General features: G+C 40.8%; 1 protein-coding gene across 4 annotated transcripts in view; it reads right to left on the bottom strand.

Moving 5' to 3' along the window:
* FHIT (fragile histidine triad diadenosine triphosphatase) overlaps nucleotides 1–13,781 on the bottom strand; it is a 1,436,343-nt gene extending 1,422,562 nt beyond the window's left edge. For all 4 annotated transcript variants that reach the window (XM_027121278.1, XM_027121279.1, XM_027121276.1 and 1 more), the window contains exon 1: nucleotides 13,645–13,781. The gene's annotated coding sequence lies outside the window, so the exon portion shown is untranslated. The remainder of the gene's footprint in view (nucleotides 1–13,644) is intronic.
* Nucleotides 13,782–16,799: the final 3,018 nt, after the last annotated feature.

Here is a 16,799-nt window from a genome sequence, read left to right on the forward strand (position 1 = left end):
GTAGAAGCCACAAAGAACTAGAACCTTGCTATTCCAAGTGTGACCCATCTTCCACATCTGCATCACCTGGGAGCCAGCCAGAAATGCAGAAGCTTCTGGTCAAACCACCCTTGCATATAATTCCAGCCAGGCCCTGACCCATAAGAGTTGGACCCAGCTGTTTCATCTGCACTAGGAAGCCAAATGCAGCTAATTCTTCTGGGCCAGGGAGACGTTGGTCTGTTGCCTTGTGGAGTTTCAAGAGACTAGAGGAAGCTTTCTGTCCTGCATAGAGGGGCCAAGAGAGGTCCTCAGCTGTAGATTTATCTGTGGCCACTGGCTGCTGAAGCTTCCTGTCCTTGCTTTTACCCCCTCAGCTGGCAGAACCCAGCAACTGGGATTTCAAACTGCAGTGGCCACCTGTTGCCTTTGTATCCCCAGTATCACTTCACCACTTATGAAGGTATCGGCACCTCCCATTAATCAGGCCTCTCTGTGTACAGAGCCATGTAAGCTGTGTCCAGCACAACTCCAGAGGGCACCATTCACATACATATTTCTGAAACAAAAAACAAAAACCTTCCCTTTCCCTCCACCCAACCATCTTCTTGTTATACCTCTTCCATACCGTCCACATTTGTCGCGCGTGCATTTTTCCCTGCTCTCCTGCAGATCACAACCTCTCCCCTCACTAGGCTCATTCCTGGGAGAGGTTGGACAGAGACTGCCAGTGTTTCAGGGTTGAGAAAAACAACCTTATTCCAGCAGGTTCCTCTGCCTGTCCTCAGGGCTCCAAGCACATACACAGACTCCAGCTTCTAGGTATCACTCAGGCATCTCCTGGCACAACCAAGCAAGTACTGTCCTGCAGTAAATGTGGAGACAGCAGTGAGGTTTTTTTTTTTATTGTTTCAAAACTGAATACATGCAAAAGAGCCTTCAAGTCCTGCAAAAAATAAAAATTTTGTCCATATCACATACTACAAACTTCAGTGATTAAATGACTGTAGACCATACTTTCCTCCAGCCCATGCTCAACTAAAATATGCATGCATTAAACCTCATGAGGAAGCACTGATACTTCCACATTATCTATGATGGGTTTTAGCTCCAATAGCTGTGAGCCTGAGAAACCGCAAAATACATTGAATTTTCATGGAAACCTGACTGTTAATAAAAAGAGGTAAATCCATAATGAGGAATACTAATAAACACATAAAAAGATTCAGAAAGAGTCTTTAAGTTCCAGAATACTGTCAATGAGCGCCTTTTGTGAACCTCTTAACCAGTTTCTCAATTTTTTTTCTATGCCTACTTATTTATCATTACAAGAAAACCTTGGCATAAATGCAAATTCCCCCAAAATATGTAATTTTTAAACTGTATTAAACCCGCCAGCAAAAACACTTTTCCCAGTCTTTCTCTCTATTAAGTCAACACAGTAGAAAAATAAAACTACTACATTGTGAAATGACCTTCTAGTGAGCAGAGAAGCTTAGGAAATGCTGTAAAAGGAAATTGAGGTATAGGGTAATATAAATTCAGGCCAAGAATCCTCCTGAAAACTGGATATAAAGTTCTAAATATAAATATTCAAGGGTGTGGCCAAGATGGCAGAGTAGGAAGACCTGAACTCATCTCCTCTTACAGACACATCAAAATTACAACTACTTACAGAGCAACTACTTATGAGAACAACCTGAAGACTAGCAAGAAAGATTTTCCACAACTAAAGATATAAGAAGGAGTGATGAGAGGGTAGGAGGGGTGGAGGTGGAGCTGCAGTCCCGTCCAGACCCACACTCCTGGGTGGGCAACCCACAAATGGGAGGATAATCACAATTGTAGAGGTTCTCTTCAAGGAGCGACCTAGAGATTATCATACTAAGTGAAGTCAGTCAGTAAGTGAAGTAAGTCGTATGATATCACTTATATGTGGAATCTAAAAAATGATACAAATAAACTTATTTATAGAACAAATACAGACTCACAGACATAGAGAACAAACTTATGCCAGACTCACAGACATAGAGGACAAACTTATGCTTACCAAAGGGAAGAGATGGGAGGAAGGGATTAATTAGGAGTTTGGGATTAGCCGATACAAACTACTATATATAAAATAGATAAACAACAAGGTCCTACTGCATAGCACAGTGAACTACATTCAATATCTTGTAATAACCTGTAATGGAAAAGAATCTGAATATACATATATGTGTGTATGTGTGTGTGTGTGTATGTGTGTATATATATATGTGTATATATATATATATATACACATATATATATAACTCAATCACTTTGCTGTACAGCTGAAGCTGACACAAAATTGTATATCAACTATAGTTCAATTTCATTTTTTTTTTTTGGCTGTGTTGGGTCTTAGTTGTAGCACGCAGGATCTTCATTTGAGGCATGCGAGATCATTCGTTGAGGTGCGCACGCGAGCTTCTCTCTAGTTGTGGCGCGTGGGTTCCAGAGCACGTGGGCTCTGTAGTTTGCGGCACATAGGCTCTCTAGTTGAGGCATGCATGCTCAGTAGTTGTGGTGCCTGGGTTTAGTTGTCCTGCAGCATGTGGGATCTTAGTTCCCGAACCAGGGATTGAACCGGAATCCCATGCATTGTAAGGCAGATTCTTTACCACTGGACCACCAGGGAAGTACCCCCTGACCAGGGATTGAACACAGGCCACTGCAGTGAAAGCACTAAGCTCTAACCACTGGGATGCCAGGGAATTCCCAACTATACTTCAAGTTAAAAAAAGATACTAGGGAGCTAATTTGCCTGCTACAGCAATAATTATCCCCAAGCTTAGCACCATTATTTCAAGCACCCAACACAATGTCTGACACATAATATGTATTCAATAAACACTTATCAGTGATTGAATTAATTTTTTAATTTATTTATTTATTTTTGGATGTGTTGGGTCTTCGTTTCTGTGCGAGGGCTTTCTCTAGTTGCGGCGAGCAGGGACCACTCTTCATCCCGTTGTGCGGGCCTCTCACTATCATGGCCTCTCTTGTTGCAGACCACAGGCTCCAGACGCGCAGGCTCAGTAGCTGTGGCTCATGGGCCCAGTTCCTCCGCAGCATGTGGGATCTTCCCAGGCCAGGGCTCGAACCCGTGTCCCCTGCATTGGCAGGCAGATTCTCAACCACTGCACCACCAGGGAAGTCCTGAATTAATTTTTAAAAAAGAATTTTAAAGATAAGCAAAAGCTAAAAGAGTTCACCACCACTAAACAAGCTTCTCTAAGCGGAAAAGAAAAGACTACAACTAGAAATATGAAAATAATGAAAAGGAAAATCTCATTGGTGAAATTACAGTAAAGGTAGTAAGTAGATCGACCACTTACAAAGCCAGTATGAAGGTTAAAAGACAAAAGTAGTTAAATCATCTATTTCCACAATAAGTAGTTAAGGGATACACAAAACAAAAAGATGTAAAATATGATGTCAAAACATTAAATGAAAAATCTCACATAAACAAGCTAACTTAAAGGAACTAGAAAAAGAACAAACAAAACCCAAAGTTAGTAGAAGGAAAGAAATAACAAAGATCAGAGAGAAAGATAAATGAAATAGAGTCTTTATAAATACAACAATAGAAAAGATCAATGAAACTGAGAGCTGATTCTTTGAAAAGGTAAACAAACTTGATAAACTTTTAGCCAGACTCATCAAGAAAAAAAGAGAGAAGCTCAAATAAATAAACTCAGGTACAGCCAACACCACAGAAATACAAAGGATAAGAGATTGCTATGGGGACTTCCCTCGTGGTCCAGTGGTTAAGAATCCACCTTCCAATGCAGGGGACGCAGGTTCGATCCCTAGTCAGGGAACTAAGATCCAATATGCCACAGGACAACTAAGCCCACGCGCTCTAGACCCTGCACACTGCAACTACTGAGCCCGCATGCCCTGGAGCCCATGTGCCACAGCTGAAGAGAAGTTCACACACTGCAACAAAGAGCCCATGCACTGCAACAAAAGATCTCACATGCCGCAACAAAGATCCCATGTGCCACAACTAAGACCTGATGCAGCCAAATAAATAAATAAATATTTTTTTAAAAAAGAGATTACTATGAACAATTATACACTAATAAAATGGGCAACTATGAGAAGTGGATAGGGCTTCCCTGGTGGCACAGTGGTTGAGAGTCCGCCTGCCGATGCAGGGGACATGGTTCGTGCCCTGGTCCAGGAAGATCCCACATACCGCGAAGCGGCTGGGCCCGTGAGCCATGGCCGCTGAGCCTGCGCTTCCGGAGCCTGTGCTCCGCAACAGGAGAGGCCACAACGGTGAGAGGCCCACATACCGAAAGAAAAAAAAAGTGGATAAATTCCTAGAAAAATATAATCTCCCAAGACTAAATCAGGGAAAAATAGAAAATATGAACACACCAGGACCAGACAGCTTCAAAGTTCAAACTCTTTAAAGAAAAGTTAACACCTAACCTTCTCAAACTATTCCAAAATTGAAGAGGATAGAACACTTCCGAACCCATTCTATAAGACCAGCATCACCTTGATACCAAAATCAAAGACACCACACAAAAAAAGAAAATTACAGGCCTATACCACTGATGAAAATAGATGAAAAAATTCTCAACAAAATATTAGCAAATCAAATTCAATAATATATTAAAAGGATCATACACCATGATCAAGAAGTATTTATCCCAGGGATGCAAGGATAGCTTAACATCCACAATTCAATCAATGTGATACACCATATTAACAAATTGAAGAATAAAAGTCATATGATTATCACAAGTTTGTGAAAGAGCTTTTGACAAAATTCAACATCCATTTATGGCCAAAATTCTCAACAAAATGAGAATGGGGGAACATACCTCAACATAATAAAAGCCATATATGACAAACCTACAGCCAACATACTCAGTGGTGAAAAGCTGAAAGCATTTCCTGTAAAATCAGGAACATGACAAGGATATCCACTCTCACCAGTTTTATTCAACAAATTATTGTTGCTAGGAAGTCCTAGCCAGAACAATAAGACAATATAAATAAATGGAATCTAATTGGAAAGCAATAAATAAAACTGTCCCTGTTTGCAGATTTCATTATATTTATGTATATAAAATATATATAATACCTAATTATATGTGTGTGTGTTTGTGTGTATATATATATATATAATATATATATATATATTTTTTTTTTTTTTTGGTAAGCATGTATATTCCTAAAGAGCCCACCAAAAACTATTAGAACTGAAAAATAAATTCGGTAAAGCTGCAGGATACAAAATTAATACATGGAAATCTGCTGTGTTTCTATACACTAACAGTGAAGTATCAGAGAAGTTAAGAAAACAATCCCATTTATAATTTAATCAAAAAGAATAAAACACCTAGGAATAAATCTAACCAAGGAAGTAAAAGACTTAGAAAACTATAAGACACTGATGAAAGAAATTGAAGATGACACAAACAAATGGAAAGATATACCACGCTTACGGATTGGAAGAATTAATATCATTAAAATCACCATACTACCCAAGGCAAATCTACAGATTCAATGCAATCTCTATCAACTGGAACAAATAATTCTAAAACATGTAAGGAAATACAAAAGACCCTGAATGCCAAAATGAACTTTAGAAAGAAGAACAAATCACACTCCCTGATTTCAAACTATACTAGAAAGCTACAGTAATCAAAACAGTATGGTAGTAGCACAAAAACAGACACATAGATCAATGGAACAGAATAGAGAGTTCAGAAATAAACCCACACACTTATGGTCAGTTAATCTACAACAAAGGAGGCAAGAATATACAATGGAGAAAAGGTAGTCTCTTCAGCAAGTGGTGTTGGGAAAACTGGACAGCTACATGCAATAGAATCAGACTGAACTACTTTCTCATGCCAAATAGAAAAGTAAACTCAAAATGGATTACAGACTTTAATGTAAGATTTGAAACCATAAAAATCCTGGAAGAAAACAGAGGCAGTACACTCTTAGACATTGGTCTTAGAAATATTTTTTTAGATGTCTCCTCAGGCAAGGGAAACATAGAAAAAATAAAATAAACAAATGGGACTACATCAATCTAAAAAGCTTTTGCACAGTGAAGGAAACTATCAACAACATGAAAAGGCAGCCTACTGAATGGGAGAAGTTATTTACAAACAATATATCTGATATGGGGTTAATGTCCCAAATATACAAAGAATTTATACAACTCAACATCAAAAAAAAAAAACCCATTAACAAATGGACAGAGGACCTGAATTGACATTTTTCCAAAGAAGGCATACAGATGGCCAAGAGACACATGAAAAGACACTCAACATCACTAATCATCAGGGAAATGCATATAAAAACAACATAAGATACCACCTCACACCTGTCAGAATGGCTATCATCAAAAAGACATCAAATAACAAGTGTTGGAGAGGATGAGGAGAAAAAGGAACCCTCATGCACTGTCAGTGGTATTGTAAATTGGTGCAGCCACTATGGAAACAGTATGGAGGTTCCTCAAAACATTAAAAAATAGAACTGCCTTACAATCCAGCAATTTCACTTCTGGGAATCTACCCAAAGAAAAGAAAAACACAAATTTGAAAAGATATATGTACTCCAGTGTTCATTGCAACACTATTTACAGTAGCCAAGATATGGAAGCAACCTACGTGTCCACTGATAGATGAATGGATAAAGAAGATGTGATACACACACACACACACACAGGAATATTACTCAGCCATAAAAAAATGAAATCTTGCCATTTTCAACAATATGGGTGCATCTAGAAGGTATGCTAAGTGAAATAAGGCAGAGAAAGATAAATCCCGCATTATCTCACTTATATGTGGAATAGAAAAAACAAAACAAGCAAGCAAACAAAACAAAACAAAAAAACAGACTCATAGATACAGAGAACAAATATGTGGTTGCCAGAAGGCAGATGGGTGAGGGGGTCAGCAAAATAGGTGAAGGGGATTAAAAGGTACAAACCTCCAGCCATATAAGAAATAAGTCACAAGGATGTAGTAAACAGCATAAGGAATATGATCAATAATATTGCAATAACTTTGTATGCGGACAGATGGTTACTCGACTTATCTTGGTGATCATTTCATAATGTATGAAAATATCAAGTAATTATGTAGGACACCTGAAACTATCATAATAGTGTATGTCAACTATATTTCAATAAAAAATAGAAATTACTTTCATGAAGAAAAAATATATATATTCAGATACAAACATAAGAATACACATTTTCCATGGAGGAAAAAATTTTTAAAGGAAAGGGGTCCTATATATTATGGATAATCCAGAAAATTAAAGGCATTTAATCAAATTAGCTTAACTGTTCCACCCTAAAATGGTAGATGGAAGTAATTTTAAAGAGAAAAAAGACAGAAAGAAACCCATCTTTATAATTGGCAGCATCTCTGGAAGTGGTTCCTTTTAAACTACTGAATTAGAATGTAAGAATGTTGCTAGTAAAAATGGGTTGTATTTTATCTGAACAATAGTTTAAGCCTTTTCAATAACATGGCCACAACTCATGAAAACATGTAACTCAGTTTCTTTTGAACATGGTTTTCATGGGTTAATAACTTTTTTTTAGCTCTGAGGAATGGAACAAACTAAATACCAGAAAGAGAAAAGCAGTCTGAAACTCAACATTAAGGAGAATCCTGACTAGGGTAAGCACAGCTAGAGATAAAAAGGGTTAGAACGGGGGTGTCCTAGTAAGTAATCTCAAAGGTAACCCAGGGCACAACCTACGGTTAGTTCATCAGATTCCAAGAGAGATTTGTGACTAGGCTTATTATCTCTTTCACTCCCAAAGACTTCAGCTACTTTCCAGATATTTCATTCCCCACCCAGGCCCTTAGACTGTACTTGATTTATTTTTGATGTTATGGTTTTTAAAATCAATGGTTCTCAATCCTAGATGCACTTCATTATAACCCAGGAAACTTAAAAAAGAAATTATCAACGCCTGCCTCCCCTCCGGCACTCTGATTTAATTTGTATGGATGGGACCAGCCCCAGGTGATTCTAACTTGCAACAAGGGTTGAGAATCACTGGTTGGAGAACAATCCAAACAGGTTAAAATTATGTAAAGAAGGAGGCACTATAATTGGGCTAAATAAATTTACAAGGCTAGGCAAGGTGCCTCAAGTTCCTGCAATCAGATATAAGATGGTACTTTCAGGATCCCAGATTTTTTTCCATCAAATTGAGACTCAATTGCTGAGAGAAATCTATTTGCCCATAATGTTCAAATTTTTACAAAGTTCAGCACTTCACCTGTGAGACAGAAGCAAAAACAGTAGAATTAAAGGTAATCTATTCCACCTAGCATTCAAAATGTGATAAACAAGAAAATGTGATAAACAAGGAAATGTGGAGCAGGGTGCATAATATTATGATTTTTACTAATAACCATAAGAGTAAAATCAAAGCTACCATTTACTGAGTGCCAATTACTGTATTAAGCACAGTAACCCTTTCCAAGGGTGACCTCATTGAAAATTTAAAACATGATTAAAGCAATAGAAATTATTACCCACCTTTCACAGATAATAAGAAAATTGAGGCCCAAAGAGATTACCTCACTTTCCCCAGAGTCACACAGCAAATAAGTGGAAAAATCAAGATTAGAATCCAGGTCTTCTGCTCTCTAGAGCCCATTCTCTTAATCACCATTATCTCTGACCTAGAACACTGAAGAGTCTCCTAAGTACTTGCTACTCAAAGGATAGTCCATAGACCAGCAGCAACAGCCTGCTGGTGCTGGCCCATTCCAGATCTGCTGGCCCATTCCAGATCTGCTGAATCAGACTCCACATTTTAAGATCAGCGGGAGATTCACATGCACATTAAAGTTAAAGAAACGCAAGACTATGTGGTTTTCCCACATTATTACCTCTCACAAATTCATCATCCATACTGCATCCAAAGTCTTTAAAAAACAAATCCAATAATTTTATTTCTCCACTTGAGACTTTTAAATGGTTTCACAAATACCCTTGGAATAAAGTCCAAAATTCTTTTGCAATACAGATAACTGGACTCTGCATAATATCACCCATGCCTGCCTCTGCAGCCTCATCTCTCCCACCTCCCCCATTCAGTGATTTGTATACCCCAAGCACAAAGACTTTTCTGCTCATCAAATCCCAACACACTCCACCTTCCTTGCTTCTTTCCTTCAAGTTCTTCCCTGCTTAGAATATACCACAACCCACCACCATGACCACCTCCATGTCAGCCACATTCAAGGCTGTATCTCCACTGCATAACAGTGCAGTGCCTGGCACAGAGCTAGGAGCAGGATAAATGTGCTCAATAAATACATGCTTAAGACAACTTGACTGAGGGCCTCAACTGTTTCCTTCGTTCATCTGCTCTTTGCTCTCGCTATGATCCTCATTTCATTTCTCCTTCCCTATCCCCAGCATCACCCCTCTTCTGTAACTCACCTCTCTATCAGTAACCTCATGGCTACTGAAGTTGTCAGCTTTAGAAAGAAGCACTGCCGTGTCCACATAGCCACTGCCCCGGGATTACTCACCAGCTGGATGACAACTGCTTCACTTTAACCCTGAGGCTCCTGGGATAGGCCCAGTCCTTTCCAGAAGTGGACAGAAGGCCCTACTGACCGTTTTTCAACCCAAGATTTAATATATAGATGAAACCAGAGATCAGGGACCTCTCAGCAGTCAATGAAGAGCCAAAAGCTTCACTATCTCTCTGCCTACACAAGACACTTTCACTGAGCTGACAAGATGGATTATCAAGAGTTGCAGTTAACTTCATAGTTTATATGTGATGGCCAAGCTTGCTACTCTAAGAAAACAAATGACAAGACCCTTTTATAAAACAGATATCTGCCTCCAGTTTAAATCCCGAGTAAATATATTTTCATATACACATTTACATTAATAATGACAAAAATAAGATCTACTCATCTATTAAATGCAAGCTATTGAGCACCTGACATGCTCAAAGCTTTAAACACACTATCTTATTTAATCTTTATCATCACTTTATGCGGTAGAATGCTTATTATCCTTGCTTTACAGAAGAGGAAACCAAGGGCTTAGTAACATGCCTAAGAGGCAGGGCTGGGATTTCAGTCATAGGCCTTCAGACTACCACTCTCTATTGCTTCTCTATGTTTTGCTATTTGGATCACTTTCTCATCTTAGAAGTCACAGACTTGGACATTCCCAAAGCAACAGTCCCTCAGAGGATGACCTCAAAAGCTGTAGCAACAGCTTGTATTTCAAAGCTGCCTTTCTGCATTAAAAGAGAAAACTGAGATTCAGGGGAAAAATGTGGGAATAGAGCTCAAAGGTACTTATGAATGCCATTCCACAAATACTTTTTCCGTGTCTACTAGTGGTCACGCACTTTGCTGGAAGCTGACTGATCAGACTGTCATTTAGGAGAGTGCTGGTGGGACAGAGGGTGACCAGGAGAACATCTCCCATAATGACTATCTCAGGAATGTTTAGCCAGTAATTTATAAAACTGCTACTTTATTATCTAATTATGTAGAAATCATCTTTCACACACAAGAGGTGAGAGTAATCTGCTTTATCTGTGAATACATAATTGAAAGGGCCAATGTGTCTTCTAAAACAAAAGTTTTATATAATTCAAACAACTCATGTGTTCATTTATGTTACCCTATATTAGAGGATTAGATTTGAACATATGTGAATGCAAACACAATGTCAGAATTTGTTCTCGTGTCTTACAGGACAAAAGAGAAAAGAGTATTGGGAGCCAAGACAAGACTAATTCCCAAAATACAAATGGAACATATTGAAGCTGCATGTACATTAAAAGAAAGAGAGCTGCATGTACACAGAAACATTTCCTAAAGCATTCCACCAAACATGTACAGGAATAAGGCGAGGACAAGGATACTAAGTAAAATAAAGCATGAGCCTAAAAGGTCACATACAGGACTATGAGGCCTCCAGAACCCTGCCTCCTTGCAGAAACAGAATGCTTCTGACACAAGGGCATGAGATGAAGGCTGTGAATGTTGTACCTCAATTCCCTAATTTTTTAAATGAAAAAGTTAGATTAGATGATTTATAAGGTCCTTCTAGCCCTAACCCATTAGCTACTTTTCATCCATGAGGCCCTGTACCTAAAGAGAGATGAGCTATATGTTCAGAAAACATTTGTTGAATTCATGAAATATTACGTTACCAATAATAAGAAAAGAGACTTTACAACAATTGGTCCTGGTCTGTGGCCTAGGAAGAACAAATTAGGAGAGAAACCATTATCTAAACAGCTTCACATATGGTATCCCTGCTAGCTGTCTGCTGGTAGAATGAAAATAACCCTGGACTTGGAAACAAGACGTTCGGGTCTAGTCTCATCCCTGACACAGACCAGCTGTGTGACCTTGGGCAAACTGCTTCACCACCTGCACCAGTTTCCTCATCTCTAAAATAAAAGTATTATAAAACTCTATATAGCTAACATTTGTGGAACCTCTACTATATGCCAGGAACTGTTCCAAGATATTTGCCTTAGATTTAAATGATCTCAAAGGTTTTTGCAGCACTACCGTTTAGTGTTTAACTACAGAGGCAACATGGTATAGTGGAAAGATTCCAAATTCCGTACTCAGAAAGCTCGGGCTCCCTCCACCTCCATAAGATAGAGTCTTTTTCTAAGCAGAGTCTGTCAAGCAGACTGGGTTACAATCTCGGTAGTTCTATTCACTAGCTTAGTTAACTTCGACACGTTGCTCAACTTCCCTATTTCCTAGCCTTAGTTTTCTAATATGGAAAATGCATATGAAAATGGCTATTTCTCTCATATAGCGCTTGAGAGGATTAAACTATAACTAAATGTAATATCTACTTATTTATAAAAGATATATTACATTTTATTACTAGGTGTGTGACCGTGTACAAATCGTCTTCTCAAGTTTTTTTCTTATCTACAAATGGGAGATACAGTATTATTACGAGAGATAGTATGAACATGCTCTGTAAACTGTTGAGTGTTAGCACTGTTTGAAAGCATGCATAATTCCTAAGATACTTAGAAAAGCGTATACAATAAACCCCCACGTAGTACTTGGAAGAGCGTATACAATCAAAAACAACAAAAACACATTTTTGCTAAACATATTTCACTACACCCGGCTCGCAGCTAGTGGACGCAGGGCAAGCAGCCCAGAACGCAGGGCCACATGGAAGTTGTAGTTCCGAGTCAAGGGGCTGCTCCAGAGAACTGCTGGAAGTGAGACTTCAACTCCCAGGAGACACCTCGCCAAGCCAAATGACACGCTGGGAGATGGAGTACCAGCCCTCCGGGAAACTAGAGGCGGGACTACAACTCCCAGAAGCCTCCGCTGCCCCGGACCGCCGGCGGTAAGATGGAGCCAGAAAATGGAGAGTTCAGGTACAGGACCTTAACAGGTGCGAGTCGGGGCCGCTTTCGGTAGTCCCGGACCCAGCAAGGATCTGAGCCTTTCTAACATGACCACAGGCTGTATTCTATGCCGATCCCAAGCACAGTTCTGAGAGACGCACAATAATAAAAGTTTGAATGTGGCAAACTTTCACAAGCAAGACTTCATCTAGATTTCAGCTCCTGGCAGCTCCTTGGGCCACTTAGGCAGGGAGCGTTAAGTTCTTTTTTCCCCGGTAAGCACTGTGAGTGGCTGGTCATACAGCAGAGGCAGAATTTGATCCTAGAGAGGAAGCTGCAAATCCAGCTCCAGTTCCACTAACCGGCCTTTTTCCCCCACATGAACACACCTTAAAAATCCCCCCATGTTTTCATATAAAAACTGCATTAGGGCTTCCCTGGTGGCGCAGTGGTTGGGAGTCCGCCTGCCTATGCAGGGGACGCGGGTTCGTGCCCCGGTCCGGGAGGATCCCGCATGCCGCGGAGCGGCTGGGCTCGTGAGCCATGGCCGCTGAGCCTGCGCGTCCGGAGCCTGTGCTCCGCAAAGGGAGAGGCCGCGGCAGTGAGAGGCCCGCGTACAGCAAAAAAAAAAAAAGAAAGAAAAAAAAAACCTACATTAAGCCATAAAATAGATGTAAGGAAGTCCAACAGAGTACTGATTTCTCCCACCATAATGAATTATTTTTTTGTGTCTTTTAAATACTAAATGTAAAATTCTCTCCCAAAATATTGCCTTCCCCGTGTCCTGCTTAGCTCCTCCTCCTGGACACTTGTTCAAACGCTCCTCCCTCCCCCTGGGGAACCCAGAGCTGGATGTTTAACACACATCTGTTGGGGCACAGAGTCCTGCTACTTGACAGTAAAACTGAAAAAAATCCAAAAGCGGCCCATGCCAACTACACCACCAGAGCCAGGAGCTGGGGCGTCCCCTGGAACCGCTGGCATGCCCCCATGCCTCAGTTTACCCACTTACAAAATGCGGCGGAGGAGGGGCGGGTTAGGGTTAGGGCCGGTGCTCAGGAAGTGGCCGTGAGAAGGTGAGGTGAGGTGGGAGGGTCCTCCCGACAGACCCCCCACTACCTCCCAACGAGCTGCGTGGACCCAGTCAGTCCCCGCTCCACTGGACCACCGGAGTAATGACGAGACGCGCGCGGAACCCCGGATCTGCGCCACAGAAACACTGTTCGACTTGGGCTTGCCCCCGCCCCTACCTTCCAAGATCTTGGCAGCTGGGAAGTGAAAGGCAGAGGGAGGGAGCGCGGGGCAGAAGCAGTTCCCGGGCGTGTGCCCACGGGAGTGGCTGCCTGAGGGACCCAGGAGCAGAGGGCAAAAAGCCTCTCCACTGAACGGAGCGGAGCAAGGACTACAACTCCCAGACGGCCCCGCGGCGGGGAAGGGCCCCAACATGGCTACTCGTCTGGGGACAGACGCTCGGGCCAATAGGCGCAGAGCACGTGCCTATACCGGGCCAATCAAAAGCCATAATGACAAAAATCCCTGTTTAGGGGACGGGAAACACTGTCGCTCTCTGGAAAGAAGCTGAGGTGAGAATTCCCTCAGAAAGGGATTTCGTCATAATCCACACAATCTTTGTTTTTTACCAAATGTAAAAAGTAACATGATTGTTTAGGCTGTGCTGCATTTTTGCTTCCTTCTTTCCTCCCACAAGCGCTCAACTTACCCACCCCTCACTGCTCCTCACTGTCTGAATTGCCTTTCGCTTCGTTTCCTCACTCTGGATCTTTTTTGATACCTAAAGCCTTCCTTTCTTTTGTTTCTCTCAGCACGCGGGCTCGCAGGCCTTAATTGAACCGGTGTATGACTGCACTCCGCCTTCCCGGGCATCCTAACCAAAATTGAACCACAGACTCCCCTGTCCATTCCTTTCTTCTTTTTGTGTGTTATTTTTCTCCTTAGCTCTTGTCCTTAACCAAGCATTGTATATAATTTATCTTTTTTATCATCTTACCCCTTAGAATGAAAGATCTGTTATAGATATGGGGTTTTTTTTCTGGTCACTGCAGTGTTTCTAGCACCTAAAAGTATAAATAGTATCTATAATATATATAGTATAATATTTTATATTATAAATTTTAATTTAAACTTATATATAATCCATATATTTATATACTATAAAATTTCTATTATAATATTTTATATAGTATATATATACACCCATACTATATGTATTACATATAGTGTATATATATATATGTATATAATAGACACTCAGTAAATGTATTTCAAGTAATTAAATGAATTATTCTCTATTCTCCCTTTCTTTGGTGCAGATCAGTTCAGTTCATGTCTGACCACCGTGGGGCCCTTGTGCTTGCTCCCTTTTTAAATTCAAAATCATTCAGTATATTCTGCCCAGTGCCATATAGGTGCTGGAGAAATTGAATCATTCTCAGTTCCTAACCTCAAGATGCTCCTGGTCTAGGGGAGGATGAGAAGCAAACATAATTTTGCAATAAATGCAACTGAAAATTGCAGAACAGCTAAATAATTTCACAAAGGCATACAGCTCATTAACAGGGACTAGAATCCTGGTCTTCAGACTCTTGTTACTACACCATGCTGCTTCTTATAGCTACCTCTCTTCTTCAAGATTGCCTCCTTCCCTTTTCTTTCCTCCCAATCCTAGTGCCAAGGAAAAAGAGACATTTGCCAGTCATCTTTTACATTTAAAAGGGAGAAACAAAGAGCAATTACACTTGGACAAACACTTAGATAGGTCCCTACTTTCCCTGACACCATTTTCTTTTTTCTTTCTTTTTTTTTTTTTTTGTGGTACGCGGTCTTCTCACTGTTGTGGCCTCTCCCATTGCGGAGCACAGGCTCCGGACGCGCAGGCTCAGCAGCCATGGCTCACGGAACAAGCGGCTACGCGGCATGTGGGATCTTCCCGCACCGGGGCACAAACACATGTCCCCTGCATCGGCAGGCGGACTCTCAACCACTGCGCCACCAGGGAAGCCCCTTCTTTTTTTTTTCTCTCACTTTTTTCTTTGGCCTGCTTCATTACATGCAGGTGATTACACCAAGTCTTAGATCTCACATCCTTTCTGATGTTTGAACCCCACAGATAGTAGCGAGGTGTCCTACAAAATGTCCTGGTGTGAAACACTGATGTCTTAGGAAGCTTGACTCAGAGAATGTCACAGTGGATTATGGTCAGTTTCCAGATCATCACACAGACACCGTGGCCGCATAAAATAATAGAGAATTGTGAATAGGTGAAATTGAAAACAATTGCAGTTAAAACAGCAGAAATATGATCAATATGTGTACAGACTGATTTCATGCACAGGGATTAAAACCCCTGTCCAGGCTTCCTACCCTAATCTTCTGTTAATTTGGGGTGGTTGCCTATAATACAGCAGTTCTTTCTAGCTTTTATGAGAAAAAAGCAGTCCCAGCTTTTCTCAGGCTGATTGGCATGAGAGATTTCAACACAAATGTCAGCAGCCACACTAAATGTGGAAGAAATTACTGAACCATATGAAACTGGAAAGCTCAACAACTAGACTCTTCTCCTGAGAAAGTATCAGCCTATAATCATTACATCTCCTACTTAGCAATCAGAAGGTAAATATCATGAACATACTTAGGATCTAAACAGTGGTATCTAAAGATTATTAAACCATTGTCTGGCAACCTACTATGAACATATGCGTATTCAGCTGTGAATGACGCTGTCTGATTGGCATGATCTTCGGCAGTATATACATTCACAGAGAGCTTTAAGATACGACACTTGAACCGGTTTGCAGGGTAGAAATTGAGACACAGATGTAGAGAACAAACGTATGGACACCAAGGGGGGAAAGCGGTGGCGGGTGGTGGTGGTGGTGTGATGAATTGGGAGATTGGACCCAGGACATGCAAGTGCCGAGATAATCAGTGGGGAGATAACTATCTGATCTGCAGCTTCATTAGTAATCACCTGGAGATGGCATCTTAGTTTGTGTTCTCCCACAAGTATATCCTGAGACAAGTATTCAAGTGCAAGTAGTTTATTTAGGAGGTAATTGCAGGAAACTGCAGTGGGAGAATAGGAAAATGAAATGCGGAAGGGAAGACAGACAAAGAAGGTGCACTATCAAGCATATTACTACTCGGGGTGATCAGAGCTTAATCTTCCTGGGGAACTCTAGGAAACAATGTGGAACCCATGCCTTAGATTGAGCTATCCCACCAAAGGGACAAAAGAACCCTATTGTTTATACACCATCTCCCATCAGTCAATGATTGGGGGCTGTTTTCAGGGGCTATTAAGTCCCTGGCTCTTCATCATACTGTATGAAAGGCAGAGTTGCTCAGTGACCTGAGGAAGCCAGAGATACAGGTGCTGCCATGGTGG

This window comes from Aethalodelphis obliquidens, unplaced genomic scaffold (assembly GCF_003676395.1).
Source record: "Aethalodelphis obliquidens isolate GAN/ISIS:26980383/991018 unplaced genomic scaffold, ASM367639v1 scaffold22, whole genome shotgun sequence".
In the NCBI taxonomy this organism is placed as follows: domain Eukaryota; kingdom Metazoa; phylum Chordata; class Mammalia; order Artiodactyla; family Delphinidae; genus Aethalodelphis; species Aethalodelphis obliquidens.